At 37.0% G+C, this 18,835-nt stretch overlaps 1 pseudogene; it reads right to left on the minus strand.

Moving 5' to 3' along the window:
- Positions 1–18,290: 18,290 nt before the first annotated feature.
- Positions 18,291–18,521, minus strand: LOC127202214 (prothymosin alpha-like; annotated as a pseudogene).
- Positions 18,522–18,835: the final 314 nt, after the last annotated feature.

The raw sequence follows: 18,835 nt of genomic DNA on the forward strand, positions 1-18,835 counted from the left end.
GATCCTAGTTACCCATTGAAAACTTCTGCTACCTGCAACATCAGCACTAGGGAGACAGAGACCAGTGGATTCCTGCAGTGCATTGGCCAGTTAGCCTAGCAGACTCCCCCACTGCAAAACCATCTCTGCTCAATGAAAGACTCTCGCCTCAAAAAGTAAGGCAGTGTGTGATTGACAAACATACCCGCCATTGACCTCTGACCTCTCCACTCCTACCACAGTATATATGCCCTCACCACACATACACACACAAGCATGAACAGGAAAGTACAGCTACACCACACCCACACACCTCCCAACCCTCTGCACACACAGAGAGAATCAGTAAAGTATGACAAAAGAAAAAAAGAAAGAAAGAAAAGGCAATTACTATAAAAAGTAGAACTAAACTTAACTAAGTGTTAGTCAAGTTAGTATAAGCAAAAGAATTAGATAACTGGTTTTAGAAACATATTGTATTGACAAATGGATTAATGTGGATTTCACTGAAATAGAAAACATTACAAATAAAACAGAAGGAAAATTATAATATTGAAGAAGATAATGTTTGAAATGAGAATACAATAAACATCTGATGGGATAGAGTAAAAACAAAATAGAATTAACAAAGTATCAAAAATCATCCTAAAATAAACCCAAGTGACTGCAAGCATTCCAGCCAGACCAACAGAGCTACATCACACAATGAGTGTGACCTGCCAGATGTGAAAGCTGGGCGCCAAAGCAAGATGCCACACATCTGCAATCCCAGCGCCTTGAAGTCTAAGGCTGGAGCATCCTGAGCTTGATTGTGTGCGTGTGTGTGTGTGTGTGTGTGTGTGTGTGTGAGAGAGAGAGGGGGGGGGAGGGAGGGACAGAGAGAGAGAGAGAGAGAGAGAGAGAGAGAGAGAGAGAGAGAGAGAGATAGTAGGGAGGCTATGGGGGAGTAAGGAGGCAGGAGAATGCAGATAGACATCTGGCACTGTTACAGCCAGACAAGCTGAAAGCCCACCAAAACACAGACTGAATACATGAAATTCATTCCAGGTAAATCAAGTCAGGCTATTGTAAAACAAAATTAACAAGAAACCTATAAGACTCCCAGAAGTTAGAAACATACCCTGAGGGTGTCAAGAAACCCACCGTTATAAAAGTCTGTTTTCTCCAATAGCCACCATTTGAATACTCTGAAATTTCCTATTCTTGTTTGACTCAGGTATTCTGTCACAGAAATAGAAAACTATATACATCAAAATCTATTTATTTAATTGAATGAAAGACAGCAATTATCCAAAGTGGGACCTGCAATGTTTTATATATTTCATATTGTTGTATCATGTTTGTATTTTTTATAAAGGTTATAGTTCATTTTGAGCAAAATACTAAAAGTATTGACGCCTACTAAAAAGTGATGTGTTTGAAAATAGCTGAGAGCCAAATTTAGAAAGTGAACTTACTCATTCATAGTCTGTCAAGAGCACGCCTGATTTCCAGAACCCCAGCCTCAGCCAGCACATTGCAGTTCAATTTACAACCAAGTTTGTCTAAAAATATTAACAAATACAAATAGTCACAGAGCCCTTATTGTTATTAAATTTACCTTTCCACACAGCCTTGTGCTTGGCTTTTGAGTGAGATCTGTCAGTTTGTGGCAACCCTAACTTCAGGCATGTAGCCTTGTGCTTCATTTAGGTCTACCATAAAGCTAGCAATGCTTTTAACACACACTTAAAATTTTATTTTATTCTCTACCTTTTAGATCAAGTGCAAATGATCTAGTGGCAGATGATATTTTCTATATGAGTGATTTTTAAGTACTAAAAAGTTTTCAAAATAACTTGTACAGTTAAGGGGTGTGTGTGTGTGTGTGTGTGTGTGTGTGTGTGTGTGTGTTTGTATGTTTGACCCTATGGTCTTGTACATGCTAAGCCTATGTTCTTCAACATGGTTATGTAACTTTTAATATTTACATTTAAAATTCAGGCAAGTTCTATTGAGTGCCTACCTGATGTTTCCTGCAACAGATTTATCCTTCATAACACATCTTTTTCCATCTTTATAGTTTTCCATCATTCACAAATTCTGATACAATTTCGTTGTCCACAAAGTATGTTATGATCTGTCAAAGCAAAAGCTTTGAATTGATGTTTGCATAATGTAGTAATTCATGTCCTGAAACTATTGTTTAGTATGTAAAATTACTTTTTGATTTTTCTAGATTTATTTTACTTCTAGATATATGTATGTGCATCTGTGTGTAGGTACGTGCACAGGTACTTGTGGAGGCCTAGAAAAGCTATTGTTGGCTCTACTGTTGGAGTTACAGTTGGTTGTGAGCTGCCCAACATGAACTCTGGAAACTGAACTCAGGCCTTCAGCACTGTACCATCTCTCCAGCTCCCTAAAGTGACCTTCTCAGTGAATCACTGTAACTAGAAAAGTTGTCCAATAGAACATTACGACCCTCAATTTAAATAGTGCTCTGTTACTTAGTGTGATTAATTTGAAATATGGCATTGGTAGACGTTGAAATAAAAAATATATAAATTCTTACATTACCTTAATACGTCTCCAGAAATTTCACTTTCAAGTTAGGAGGAAACTTTGTTTGAATCCCTTGGTTTCACATGTAGTGAATAAGTAGTGGTTTGATTTAGACATGTTCCCCTCTAGTCCTTGGTCCTCAATTAACAGTAATATTTGGGGAAGCTCAGATGGTACAGGCATTCTGGAGGATATATGTCACTGGGGATGTGCTTTGAGAATAGAAATCTTTGCCTACTTCCAGCTCTTTTTCTCTGCTTCATGCTCACAATGTGAGCACCTAGCTTTCCCCATGCCTGCAGTCTCTTTGCATATTGTCTCTACCATAATGGACTCTTAAATTTCTGGAATGGTAAGTAAATCTTTTATTTTGTAAGTTGCTTTGGCCACAGTGTTTTTGCCACAAGAACAGAAAATATAGCACATAACATGTTTTTTACAATGTGTGTTAAAACAAATTAAAGTACCTTTTGTTTTTAGAAATTCTCAACAATGGGAAACTTAGTAACTTTATATAGCCAGAGGCAACGCACACCCAGTACTGTAATTTTTATACATCTTAACTGTGGTGTATCTGGTGTACACCCTCAAATATAATCCTCATTTAATTCCCTGAGTTATCCTGAATGGATAGTTATAAAACTAAGTAAGCCTGTCTCCTCACAACATGCCTCAGTACTCCTCCACCCACCCCCCAAAAAGAGAGGTGTCTAAAGGAGAGCCAACTGTGCCAGCCTCAGACTGCTTAGACAAGCATATCTAGTGGAATTGTATTCAAGTTCCTTTAGCTGATACCAGATTTTCAGATTTACTCTGTTTCAAGCTTCAACTTCCTGATCAGGCAGTCAAAACATGTGGTGGTTTTCATGGGCTCGCACGCACACAAACTCTTAGTTCTCGTGGTGTTTGGGTGTAGGGCTTGTGGAAGCTTTGTGAGGTGTGGCTTTGCTGGGGGAAGGCTTGAGCATTTATACCCTTGCCCTACTTCCAATTCACTCTCTACTTTTTGTTTTCAGTTGAGCTGTGACCTCTCATCTTTCTGCTCCGGCTGCCTGCTGCCATGTCCTTCTCAATGGTATGGATTGGGATCAATGCCAAAATAAACTCTTTCTTCCAAGGTCACTTTTGGTCATAATTTACTAATATACCCAATCAATTCCAAGTTCTTAGAGACCATCTTTTTAACAGTCTGAAAGACAAAGGGAGGGTTACAAATGTCTTTCCTTAGAGCATCTTGGTTCTGACACAACTCTACTTTGTCTCCAAACAATATTCTCTGGAAATATCACTAATGAACTATCTGGTAGTTTGATCTCAACTGACCCATCCTGCCGGAACTGTCCCAGCTGGTCTGGCCAATCTCATCTTGAGGTGGGAGTAGGAAATTGCTATCAGTGACAGATGTCAAGAAGTTACTGCCAACAAAACTTTATGATCAATTAAAGACTGCCTTTTAAATCATGCATACTGTAGGTGATCAATGTTAAATACCTTTTAATTTTTAACTGGCACAGTTTGATGCACAGTTAAGTCTCTCTAATTACTGTTACTTAAAGAAAATAGTCATGATAGAATGAGGAACACATCAACATATGCATGGAAAAGATTAGTCCATGAATATTTTCACACCTCCTTGCTGACATGTTTTCTTCCCTTTTCATCTTAGGAAGCTTGTGCAACATGAAAAGAATATAAATACATTTCAAGTATAAAGGATTCATAACAATTATCATCACTATACAGAAGAGCCATGCAGAAGTCCTTTGCACATTAACTCTGCTTCTACTTTTAAAGTAAACTTTAGACCTTACAGTAAAGTAAACTAATAGGACTGCAGCGCTGACAAACACCAAAGCATTAGACGTCCTACAAGTTTACTGCCGGGGACAACAAAAAGACCTATTTTACATTATACAAGTGTATCTCATATGTATAATAACAAAATGATTTTTTTCACTAGGGCAAATGGAAGTCAGAAAGATTTCCTAACACCCAGGTTGCCCATATGATAGATTGTTTTTTATCTGCATGGTGTTGATTAAATAGTAAAAAAAAAAATTCATTGGCTGTACCAATATAGCAGACATTATATACACTGTATATAACAGAATTCAAGGATCACTTTGCATGGGTCAAATTTAATGTCTAATACAGAAAACATCAATTTAACTTAAAGTTCAGATACACAGCTTTACGTCTTTCTTTTCACAGATATATAGGATATTAAATGTACTAAAAATCACTTTTAAATGTTTTCTCATAAATATCCTCTTAAAAAGAATAACATAGAGACAGGAAAGATGGCTCAGAGGTTAAGGCTGAGCATCCACAGAACCTGGGATTCCTAGCACTCATGTAGTGGCCCAAAGGGGTCCATAAACTCTAGTCTCTGGTGATGATCCACCTCTTCTGGCCTCCTCCAGCACTGCACACAAAAGGTGTACATACATCCAGGCAAAAGACCCATACACATATAAAAATAAATAAAAGATTAAAACAAATAAACTGATAATTAAAATGAGCCTTTATTTGATCACGATAACTTTCCAAGTAGTAAAAAAAAAAGCATATAAATTGGCAGGAAACATAACAAAAACATAATCTTGATAAATTTACAATGTAAACAAACAAAAAATTAAATAACAACATATCTAATTTCATAACATTACTTACAACAAGATGTATTAGCAAGTAGCATAATAGGAACATTAGCCCATTTAAAGACTGTCAAAATGAATGTATATTTCATATGAGCAGAGTCCAGAAATACTGCACAAACATTTCTACACAAAAGCCAGTCCTAAAATTAATCAGTTTTACTTACATTTTAAGTTTGCCTAGCAAGAAGAACTTTAGAAAACTTTGGAGCCCTGAACAAAAGCAGCTATATGTCCTTGTATTTTTTTTACTTGATTTGCTTTTACCTTTCTTTTTCTAATTTTATTAAAACTTTATTGTAAAAAGTTGCAAATAAAAATAAAAAACAATAACATATTAAAGTTAGCCAAACGGATATGCATATAAAGGACACATGAACCATAAAGAGAATTTTAAAGCTGATTTTCTAGTCTCAACTCTGTCATGTGTTTTTCATTTTCTAGTGGGAGGTAAGTGGTAAAAATAAAATCAACACCCTGTGTCCTTCCCCATGCATGCATACACGCACACACGTTTGATAGTAAAACTGTAAAATCTAATCTGAGCCTCTATAGCTTCAAAAATGGCTATTCTAACTGTCTAGAAGTGAATACATTTTATATCTTTCTAAAATTTATTTAAAAAGAAAATCATTATCCAAAACCATAGAGCCAATGGAAAATTTTGTGTCTTAACAAAACTCTTATCCTATATCTTCAGTGAATATTATTTTAAATAAACAATCTATACATTTAATAATCTATTTTAGATGTTATCCCTTCAGAACACTTATTTTAGAAAAAATGTCACCAATCACTTAACTAAATTTCCCTCAATCTCAGCTTTTAGAACATTAAAAAGTGTGAGGCCTGAAACGTTCTACCAAGAATGAAACTCAAAGTTAAATTTTCCATTAGATAACATTGTAATCACTCCTGCCTGTAAAGTTCTATACATTTTTTCAGTTCAATTTTTGATGAACTGCTGTTGAATACCTGCATTTTAGCTAACTGTGCCCCCACAGGAATTGGTGGCAGAAGTAACAGTTTTCTACATATTAATGTAGTCCAAAATTCTCACCACATTCACATTTTAAGTTAGGCATGTGAGAACAATCATTTTTTATGCAGCAAGTTCAAAAAGGAAACACAAGTGAAGTGCTCAGGGACTACAGGAACAGAGCTGGCTTTGGCCCATGGTACTATCAAAACCATCTCAAACCTTCAAAAGATTTGTTTGCTAGAATTCTCCCTAGGGGATACCAAAGAAGTTTCCGCTTATGACAGCTGCTCAAATAAATCAACAGAATTCCAGTTCTTCAAACGAGCTTCCAAATGACAAGGTCTCATAGTACTTACAAAAGAACAGCCTAAAACAGTCAAAATAATGCAATTAGTTCAGAGGAACTCTGAAAGACACAACCAGTCAACAAATGCCAGTTGCCAAAAAGATGTAAAGAGAATCCAAGTAGCTCAAAGGAACTTCTAAAACTAAAAGTCTAAACCTGAACTTCAGCATGGTAAGGAAGCATAGCAAGGATCACACTTTCTCAGGAGTCCCAGACAAAGTCCAAATGCTTATCTCTCAGCTTTACCTGATGGAAGCAGAAAGCAGCTGATATGACTGACTCAGAGGGAAAATTCCACAGAAGAAAGTAATTTAGAAGCTTCATTGGACTATTTGACCTTTCCTTCTCATTTGCAGTCAACTTACTACATGACAGTAAAAATTTTTGTTTTGTTTCATTTTGTTTTGTTTTCCCCTGCCTATGGCTTATAAAAATTGTTACCAGAGTTGTAACTGTCTAGGCTTGGACTCTACCATTTCTAAAACCAAGCTCCTCAACAGGATGATAAAGAAATCTCCAAAGAAAGAAGATTTAGCCAATTGTGACCACACTGGGGTCCTAGCATGAGGGTCAAAGTTAAATAAAAGTCTAGAGATATACACAGCCCTGCCCACCACTGTTGTTTCAGTCCCAGTCTTTCCTGAAAGGTGGTTTGACAAGTTATCAAAACTGTATAAAATCCATGAGACAAATTCCCATTCCATCTGATAGCAGGCTTCAGTTTTGTCCTCCTCCAAATATATTTTTCGAAAAATTCTTACATTGTCTTCATAGTCTGATATCTAAAAGAAAAATGTCATTCATTAGAATATGTTCCCTCCCTCAGATCCCAGAGATTTCGTCATAGTTCCAGTGGAAAGTTGATTTTCTGATACACATACAAAAAATTTAGCTAAATTTTAATATTAATTTACAGATACACTAATTTGTGAAGTGTCATGTGATGTTTTGTGGCACACACATGGTATGATGATTTAATCATGATAATTAACATACACAACATCTCGAACATTTATCATTAGTGTAGGGGGATAGTCAAAGTCTTCTCCTATCTATTTTTAAATGCACAATCCATTTTCATTACATATAATCACTGTATCAAGCAGTACACAAGAACTTTTTCTTTCTGTGTAACAGCTTTTTACCCATTGGTCAATGATTTTCTCTTTCTTCTTTCTCATTCTTCTCAGCCTCTAGGAATTGCTATTGCACACTCCAACTCTGTGACTTTAAGCTCCATTGAACATATGCTAATTGTACATATTTGTGAGATGCAGCTTCATAATTCAACAGTGTAGACATGTAGAGATCAAAGCGTAATAATTAGCACTTCCATCTACCTTAGTGCCCTTACCATAGCTCTGATGAAATACTCTAGCCGAAGCATTGTAAAGGAGAGAGGGTTATTTTAGCTCACACCTCCATATCTATCATGGCAGGGAAATTTCGACAGAAGTAACTAGAAGCATCTGGTCACATTCCACCCACAGTCAAAAGAAGAGAGCAATGCCTATGTATGTACTAGTGCTCATCTCACCATCTCCACAGCCCCAACCCCATCCACATTAATCTGGGTCTTCACATGCTATAATCAAGACAATCCTCACAGGTATGTGTCAAAGCCCACTTCCCAGGGAATTACATATCTTTTTTTTTTTTTAACCAAGTTGACAGCTCTAAGCATTGCACCATCTTACTAAACACTTATCATGTCTTTGTGTTAGAAAATGTCAATCTCAAGTCTGCCACTTCCAGTTCTTTATAAAAATATATTAGACGTTGCTGTGGGTTTAAGTCATAGTCTTGTGGCACCCTACAAGTTATTTACTTTGTCTAATTGCATCTTAGCATTCATTATCTAGTCTTCCTGTGTCCTTCCTTCTGGCCACAATTCCTAACCTCTAATGACCACTCTTCTACTCTCTCCTGCTGTGAAATTGATGCTTTCAGCTTCCTCATATGAGTGATGACTTGGGTGTTTTTTTCTTTCTGTGTTTATAATATCTGATTACTGTTGTAGGTTGGTCTGATATACTTTGATGAAGATTGTACCTTGCCTAAGAGCCTAACCAGTTTGACCAATAAAAGGCCATCACGCCTGGGCGGGGCAAATGGGATAGGTGTGCCTAAGATTCCAGGGCTTTGGGAGACAGACAGAATCTTCGGAGGTGGGGAGGTCAGAGAAGAAAAAGGCTCACTTATGGGTTAAGTGCAGGAGAAACACATGGACAGCATGGATGGAGAACTTGGCCCAGATGATGATAATTAGCAAGTATTTGGGATTATGGATGGGAAATGTCTTGATGGAAATTATTAGAACCAGATGGGATGGAATTGGGGCAGGTATGGGATATCGGCCCCGCTATAGGAAGTAGTTTAGGGGATTATTATCTGCCCTTTCCCAGGTTAACTAAGGCTATTTTGAAATATAGCAGGTGTCTGTATCTTGATTGATTGCTATCGGGTTAGAAAATACTGCCGTAATCATAATTATAGGCCTAATAATAAATATTATTATGCCATACTGATAAATTAACCACGAGAGATTACTACAATTATGCTGCAAAGCAATAGCAACTTCATTCTTTTTTGTGGCTTAACAATGTTTCATTGCAAAAGTATTTTAGCCATTCATCTGCCAGACAAATGCATTGATTCAAAATCTTACTGCCATGAACAGTTTTGCAATGATCATGGGAATGTTGCACTCTCTTTGATATATTGATTCCCTTTCTTTTGAATGCATAGATATCACTGGGATTGCTCCATCACGTAGTAGTTGCACCTAATGAGGACTTCACTAACTTAGAGTTTCTTCACTGGTTTGTGGGTATTCTCTTTTCTTCCATTCTCACCAACATTCACTAAAGGTTGTCTTTTTTTTTTTTTTAATTATAGTAGTTCTCTGTAAGAAGAGATGCTACCACACTGTGGCCTGGATTTGTATTTCTCTGATGATTAGCGCCCTGGAGCATTTCTTCTTTCTCGCTGTATAGCTTCTATTAAAGAGCATCTATTCAGATAATTTTTCTCATTTTTAAATCTTTTGATGTATAGCTTAATCCTTTATCAAATTTATAATTTTCATTATTCAGATTGTCTCTTTACTGTATTATTTGATGCAATCTTATCTGTCAGATTTTACTCTAATAAAAAATTAATTTATCTATATCTCCCATTAGAAAATAGAACATGTTACTTTGTTGGCAGTAAACCCATTAAGTTAGCAACATAGCTAAGTTTTAACTTTTGTTGAAACTGACAAGTTCCTACTTGTGATTGCTGTTGCATTGTTTTTATTTGTCAGAATTCCATGCATATCAAGCTGAAGAAAATAAACAACAACAACAAAAAAATCCTTCTGAAGCTCAGCTCAATCTTTTTCCTGAATGCGGTAGTGACAAGAGCTCGTCAAGGTGCCCATTCTTGGAATGTTAGCTTGTGTTAGGGAGTCTCTGTCTTACAGCACCAGGGGCCTTTGCTTCAGGAATACAGAGCTTCTTCCCAGATCTAAAGCAACACTAACTGTGTTGTAATTGAACTGGGTAATTTTGTAGCATCTTCATTTCTTAAAAAAGTTTCAATAAATAAATAAAACTTTCATTTACAGATATTATCATCTTACTTTAATAAATATTTATTGGATCTGTCTGATTCCCCCAAGAAATTCTTTTTCCCAGGGTCAGGCATTTAGATAAAAGCCACCACTCCCTCAGGAGCTTGAAGAAAACTCCTACTTGCTGAAAAGGGAGATCTTCTCCTTTACTCTGGCTGGAGGAAAAAGTGACTCTCCATTAACTGAAGACTCTGGTGCCTATTAACTTGTCAAGGCTCTCTCAGTCCCTTCTCACAAACCCAAACCCAACTAACAAGCCCTCTTTCTCCCTTTCTCATTTAGCCCTGGAAACATTTTCCCTATTGCTTCTTTTTGTTTTGCCAGAAGATAGCCTTTGCCATTTGGAATAAACTTTCCTTTTTTTACCCATGGAGTGGCTATGTTCCTTTCTTTACTGTGCCTATTTTCATTCAGAATCTATGCCTGAGATTTGGCGGCAAAGACAAATAATATTCTTTTGGAAGAAGCAACAGCAAATCAATATGTAGTTAGGAACTATATAATTTCTGAGATGGTCAGCAGTATTATGAAGGACATAACTCAAAATGAATGAGTAGATTTCAACATTGAACATATCAAAAAGAAAAAAAAAAACAGAAATTGTCTCTTGAAACTTGGTTCATGAACAGAATCATAGGAGAACAATTCTGAGTGCTTATGAGAACAGTCAAGAAAACAGGACAAGGGTCTTATGGCCTCAGTTTCTTCAAAACATGTGATAGTTTTGTATTGTTTTCATACTCCTCCAAGACGTAGCAGATATGAATGGGTTTGCTTTAATTAACCCATTGCCACATGCTTTTGGTATTCATATAAAGTTTAAATGATCCTCTGTGTGCCTCCATGGAAAAATATGGCTTTGCCAAACATGGATGGCTTCACTTTGTGATTGCATATAGCCTAAATTCATGTGAACATTACTCATATGAACTTTCTGTGCCCTCAAAATATAAATTGTCTGAGGTTCTAAATAAAGTTAGCTATGTCATAAGACTTTAGTCTTCCTCATTCATTGGCTTCATCCTCCCAGGTCCTACAAGCTCTGGAAGAGTGACAGTTGCCAAGCACACACATGCACACTTTTAAGTACCAATGAAGTATAAGATATGAAATATGAAACGTCACACACACACACACACACACACACACACCACCTCTAACACCATTTCCTGCTACACAGAACCACATGCCTGATACCTCAACAGCCACAGGCCCGCCTACATCAAAAGTGAGGAAGAATAGGTCCCACTTCTGACTAGAGACTATGAAGAACAAAGAAGAAGAGCAGATAGTATAAAGGGTTCTAGAAGGAGCAACCTGTGGAAAACACAGCTAATGTGTGCATGTGCTGATGTCTAATTGAATTGCTGACACATGGTAGCAAAGGTAAATTAGTGGATTCTCTGTCAGAACACTTTGGTCAGTGAAAAATTAAACGTTTTTAAAAATATGAGATTATTGTTCTCATCTAAATGTAGCGAGAACATACATTAGCTTGTTGTTTAAAATGAATTTTATTTTTTAAAAATTTAAATTACATTTATGACAATCTGGAACACATGTAGGCAAGGAACATATCATATTTCTAAAGCATTAAAATAAAAAGTTATTAGTGTACAGCTTTTGTTTTTGAGAATATCTGAGCTCTGAAGTCATAACTCAGTACGACATGTTTGTAATGTTGCACTACATTAACTACCCTGACATTTGTCACTCATAATATTATCACCATTGTTTATTTTATTGTATGTCAAATATATGATTACCATAATGTAACTTCTCTTCAAAGATGCAATTTAACAGCTTACTTTGGATATTTAATTGTATGCAAGTCATTAAGAAATTATTTAACACAAGAATTAGAAAACAAACTTTGGGAGAAGGCTACTTTCAGACACTAATTACGTTGCCTAGAATAACTTACATGAGTACTTAAAAGAGTGAGACTTTAGATGTGGCTAGAATTGGTCCAATATGTATATTTAACTCTATCCACATAATTCTTCTGTACTTGTATTCAATTATTCATTCAGTAGTCCATTGATTCTCTCATCTACATGATGGATGTTTACTCCTTGTTATAATTCTGTCATGAATAGTTATGATGAGAAGTCAGAGATTAATCAAAGCCTACTCTTGACCTTGAGATGCTTACTGATTAGTTTATAAAGAGTTATTTTCCCAAATAACAATAATTCAAAAGTAAAGAGGATGTGATCATTTTTAAAGGTAAGCTAGTCAGAGCATTTCTACACTCAAAGCTTAACCTTGGTTTCCTAAGAGATTTACTTCAAAATCTAAAGTTTATGCTAGACTGTCCTCAGGTTAGAGCTACTCCTTGGCTCTCTGACCATTCATTTTTCCTGACTTTCCCATCTACTATTAAAGACATGTAAAAGGAGATTTAAAAAACAAAAACACAAAAACAAAAACAAAAAACTCATCTATTTCTTTTGCCACAGGGACCGCTGCCCTTGTTTTATACCCTTGGTATAGGAGAATGCTCTTGCCTGTTAACACATAGGCATACAAAGGTCAAAGAAAGTCTGTAGTTTCTTTGAAAAAAATATATATTTATTACTTATAGACTAGTCTTTTTCATATAAGAGAATCAAATCAGTCTGGAGAGATAGCTCAGTAAGCAAAGTGATGGTTACACAAACATAAAGACTTGAGCTTGAACAGAAATACAAAAAAGCCAGGCATGGTGGGACATCTGTAATCCCAGCAATAGAGAAACAGAGACAAGCTGACCCTTAGGGTTCATTTTTAAGGGCCATGGGAGACATTGTTTCAAACAGAGTAGACAACTCCTGAGAATGACACACAAGTTTATCCCTGGCTTTACATATATGTACACATATGCATATGCACAAACATGCATGTACCTGCACAAATATATACTCACATACACAAAACATTTAAATAGAATTGTGACCAAAAATTTCATAACAAATAACCATGACTAGATTTAAAATGTTATGAAAGTAAATTTCTGCCCATTATTACCACCCCATTTTAATGTTTGTTCAAATACCATTACGCTGTGATTCCTTGTTTAATGGATATACAAATTAAGTACTTCATACAGAGTATAATTTCCTCTGTAAACAAGGTGATGAAATTCATCAATAATCTACAGCCAGTATCTAATTTTAATTGCTCATTATTTCCAACAATGGAAATTTAAAAGTATATTCAAAATGGTTTTCGCTGTCTGGCTTTCCTTAAATAACTGAGGTGGTAGATGTGCTTACTTTCCCTGAGTTTCTGCCATCAATAGAAGATATAAAAAGCCCAAAGTCCTCCAACACTTTCTCTTTTGTGTTTGCTGGCATGACTATCTTTTTTAAAAAAAATCACAGAGAGAGAGAGACAGACAGACAGACAGACAGACTGACAGACAGACTGACAGACAGGATTCCTTCTTCTTGCTTTAGACTCCTCATGGGAGCTGCTTAATTGACGTTAGGAAGAATGGTGTATTTTCATGCTTAATTGAATTTTTAATACATACTTGAAATAGCTTACAACACAGCTTGAGGAAGGGATAGAATCTTAGAAATGAGACTAATCAAAGGGAGTGCTTGGGAAGGGGAGGGAGGGAGAAACACATGCAGAGAGACAGGGAGAGAGAAAGAGAGAGTGAGAGAGAAGGGAAAGGAAAGAAGAGAAGAGAAGAGATCAAGTGAAATGATTGGCTCTGGGATTTGTGAGGAAGAAGGTTTCACTCTGGTTGGGAGCGGGTATTGAGGCTCAATTCCCTCATCTAACTGCAGAGGGACTGATTGATACTAAGAAGGGAGAGAGGTCCTCTCTCATGCACCAAGTTTAACTTGCAGGTACAGGTCCCTGTCCTGTGATGAGAATAGCCTGGAGAAAGCATCTCACATAGTCAGACTCTGTAGGTAATCAGGTGATGTCTTCCTAAAGCCACAATCATTGCATACGTCAGCAGATGTGCCATGCATTGAACATTTCTGGACTAGGTTGTACCTGTTAATGACTAATTTAACTGTCTTTACTACATTTTTTCTATTTTTTTTTTTTTGCAAATAAAAAGTATTTGCTATATTATGTATACTTGTTGGCAGCATCCTTTTAAATTCATTTCAAAATTTTTATTCTCAGGTGTCTAGGAATCCCTAATCATAGCTGCAGACCTCACCCTGCCCAGTCTCAGGAATGGAGAAAACTTCATGGTCAAGTAATCAAATATATAGTTATATAGGTGCCATTGTAGGAAGCATCACCAAACAAAATGCAGTACACAGCCAGTCCAACCATATTTTCCATGAAAGATCCAAGCATCACTAGTGTACCTCGTCAACAGAAGTAGAGAGCATCATATTTCCTGCTCATGCAACTGATTCTCTCTGTGAGGAACTTCTGAATATTTATGCATTAACATATTTCAAACTCCTCTAATCTATCAGACCTCTGTCCTTTTGAAATACTGAGCAATATCACTTTATTGACTGTGTTTCTAGTGACATTAGCAATACCTACCATACATTATTCCCATAGCACAGTAGTTTATAATCTGGAGTTAATAATGACAGTAATTTACTGTTGTATGTAGATGACAGTATAAACACTGCAATACTTAGAACTGCCAACTGGAAAATGCACAAAAACTTAAGGCCTCTGCAGAACCAACCTAGTATAGCAGGACAGTAGGAGAGAGTAGGCTTTTAAAAATCAGTGCTGCTCTAGTTACTGTTATGACTATAACACATGGAAGTAGCTCCTCAAAAATAAGCAAATACACACACAAACAACAACAGCTACAAAAAAAAAAAAAAAAACACAAAAAACAAAACCAGGAGTTCTTCAAGAGCCTTGGTAAAGGCAATGACAAAGATGGATGAAGTCTTGTTAATCTGTTACCTTACTGACATCTCTAGGTCCTAAATCCTAAGCTAAGTTAAGTACATTTCAACACGTGTTTGTGGGCTGATGAGTTTGCACATATTCAGGTAAAAGAAATACTCATTACAGAGCTCTCAGAAATTAAATTAGGTAATATTTTACATCTTGAAGGAAGTGTTTTTAACATAAGATTAAAACAATTATCTCACATGCTTGGTTTGAATACAGAGCTGGTTTGTCTTATGTTAGCTTGACATAAGTTAGAATAATTTTGGAAGAGGGAGCCTCAATTGAAAAAAAATGCCCCCACAAGATGCCTGTGGGAAAGTCTATGGTGCATTTTCTTGATTGAGAGTTGGATGCACTCATTAAGACCACTGCTAGCTCTGAAATGGTGGTCCTTGTTGCTATAAGAGAGGACGATGAACAGGTCACGAGAAGCAAGCCAATAAGAGGTACTCCTCCATGACCTCTACTCAGTTCCAGCCCCCAGGTCTTCTGTCATGAATTTTTTACCTGACTTTCCTTAATGATGGAGTGTGACCTGAGTGTTGCAAGCTGAATGAACTCTTTCCTCCTTACGTGGTTATTGTTGTTTTTATCATGGTGATTTACACATTAAAACTAGCTAAGATAAATACTTTTTACTTTTCAAAGTTATTGTAATTTAAATTTCATAGCTTTTAATAGTCATCTGCGAGCCAGAAATTGGTTTTACTATATCATTCTGGGACAAATACAGTAGATCAATTCTTCTATATACACAGTCTATATGTGTCCTTTCACTAACTAATGGGAATTAAATATCGTCAGCAAGCATGTAACCATTAAACATTTCCTGAGAATTTAGCAACTACAATGTTAAACATTGCTCATGTGTAGATGTTGTCCCTACACCATTAATTCAAATCTAATTTTGTCATTAGCTGTGCCAATCAATCCTTCCTGAATAAGAATCTTTAATGTTACTCAGGAAAAAACTAATTTTTCAATTAGTATTCATCTAAGTAATACTGCCTTATAAAAGTATGTTTTTGAACACACACACACACACACACACACACACACACACACACACAATTGGTTCTCTTCGTTTAGAGAATCTGACTATTGTGTACTTTTTATTAAAGAAAGGAAAAATACCTGATACTTCGCTCTAGCTTCAGGATAAAGGCAACCTCAGTGGAGGGAAGGAACAGAGCAAAGAGGTATGTATGGTGCTAATTTATACTTGTTTTCATTTCTCTTCAAAAGTTGTCTGAAGCAAATGAGAAATAATGACGATGCCTATTTGAACTTGTTGATAATTATGTGGTGTCTGTTTTAATTCACTGCAGTCTGAACATTTTTTAAAATCTTAAATTATATAAACCTGTTTAGGATACTATCTTTTTTGTTTTGTTTTGTTTTGCTTGTTGGTTTGTTTTGTTTAATTTATTATAATTTATTCAGGTTACATCCCTATTATACCCAACCTCCCTCCATCTTCTACCCTATTCCCCACCCCTAGACCTCTGACAGGGGGCCCCACTCCTCTACCATATGATCACAGCCTATCAGGTTTCATTATGATAGCCTGCTTGTCATTCCTCTGTGTGCTGCCTGGCCTCTCCACTAAGGGAAAGTGGTTAAATTGGGAGCACCAGAGTTTATGTCTGAGGCAGTCCCCATTTTCCCCACAACAGTGGAGAATGAACTATCCATGGGCTAGATCTAAACAAAGGGTCTAAGTTTACTGCATGCATTGCTCTTGGTTAGTACAACAGTTTGTGCATGTCCCCCTGGGTCCAGACACATGAGCCTTAATGGTCTCCCTGTGGGGCTCCTGAGCCCTCTGGATCCTTCCATCCCCCAGTTCTTCTATACCACTCTCACCTGGAGTCCAAAAGCCAGTCTCAACATCTTTCCTGATCCCCCACTGGATGGAGTCTCTCAGAGGACATCTATGTTGGGCTAATATCCACTTATAAGGCAGTATATACCATGTGTCTTTCTGGATCTGGGTTACCCCACTCAGGATGATCATAACGTCATTCCCCACCACTCTCTTTTAATTGAAAATACGTTTTTTTCATACAATGAATTCTGATTTTGGTTCCTCCTCCCACAGATCCTCCTCTTGCTTTCCACCCACATATATCCACATCTTCTTGCTCTTTCTCATGAGAAAACAAACATGTATCTTTAAAAAATAACATTCTCTTTAAAGTAAGAAAATCCTATGTTCTTCTGAGTATGTTAGAGTCATGGCAAGGAGTCTTCCCTTGCATGTTACTAATTGGCTCACTTGAATGAAATTAATGAAAAATTTAGCAAAATACAACCATGAAAACCTGACATGCAACAGCTAACGCACATAGCTATAAGGGACCCTATGTCTACGCATAGTATCAACTCAAATTTTAATGCCAATGAACAGCTCATTCTCCACAGTTGTGGGGAGAGCAGGGACTGTCTCTGACATGAACTCTGGTACTCCTGACTGGATCACTTCCTCTTGGTGGGGAGACCCTGCAGCACACAGAGAAAGGGGAAGCAGACTATCTGAATGAGACCTGATAGGCTGTGGTCATGTGGTGGGGAGGAAGTCCCCTTCTGTCAGAGGTCTAGGGGAGGGGAATAGGGTGGAAGATAAAAGGAAGATAGAAGGTGAGAATGGGAAGATACAAGGGAGAGGATAACAATCCAGATGTAATCTAAATAAATTATAATACATTAATTTTTTTAAAGGTTAATTTAAAAAGAAACCTTTTACCTTTGGCCTTTAAAACTTCTAGTACAGCTAGGTACATATAAAAAAAAAGTTACTGGACAGCTTGGAATAAGATTTTTGTTTATTTGTTTGTTGTTTTATTTCAAGTTTTTTTTTCTCCTTTGAGATTACAATGCACATGATCACACCAGAAGTTACGGTCAGAAGTAGGATAGAGAACACTTTTAAGGCTGATTTGGTCACCTGCTCCTAAAATTAGCTGATCCCTAATGATATGTACAAAAATATAAAATATAGATAAGAATACAAATAAAGTTTCTTTATAAGTGTACTTAAGAAAAAAATGCAGAGCCTGGAAATTTTTGGGTTTTTTCCTCCTCTGTTGTAAATTCATGTGGTTTTGGTGGGGTGGTGGAGAGCCCATGTTGTCTGTGGGTCACATTCCTCCCTGTGGGGCACACTTAAATTCTGAGATTGGAAGTGTAGGGGGAATAGGTCACAGTAGCCTTAAGTTTAGCATTTCAGCTTTCTAGTCATCCTCATCAGTCTTCTATTTCATCTTCATCATCTTCAGATACCCCCTATAGGAGCCTCAGTTTCCTCATCTTCATCTACATCCTCTTCCCCACCATCACATTCTTTTTCCTCTTCCTCCTCCTCTCCAACTTCTTCTCTTTTTCATATGCCTTATCACCAGCCTCCTGTTTCCCATTATCTTCATTAGCACTTTCATTGGCAGAGATGTCTCTTCCATTCTCCTTCAAGTCCTTGGTGATGATCTCAGAGCTGGTGTCCACTGCTGTGCTTGACATGGTGGGGCATGCCAATGGTCCAAGGCAGTGAGTGAGAAAGAAATCGAGGTCCAGGACTCTGGCAAGAAAGCTGCCTGGAGTCATTGGTGAAGGAGGAGGAGACAGGCAGAGGAGGTGGCTGCAGTGAGTGTGAAGCAGGACCTGAGAAGCAATGCAAGGATGGCTTTTGGAGCGGCCAGTGGAGGTGCATACTACACTTCTTAATTAAAAACATGCTTAGCATACCCCTGAAGTCAGAATATTGAATTATGAAGTAGAGTGAGTAACTGGTGGCTTGCCCATTAATGAGTCTACACTCTCCACATCTCCTTTTA

This window comes from Acomys russatus, chromosome 2, assembly GCF_903995435.1.
Source record: "Acomys russatus chromosome 2, mAcoRus1.1, whole genome shotgun sequence".
Taxonomy (NCBI): domain Eukaryota; kingdom Metazoa; phylum Chordata; class Mammalia; order Rodentia; family Muridae; genus Acomys; species Acomys russatus.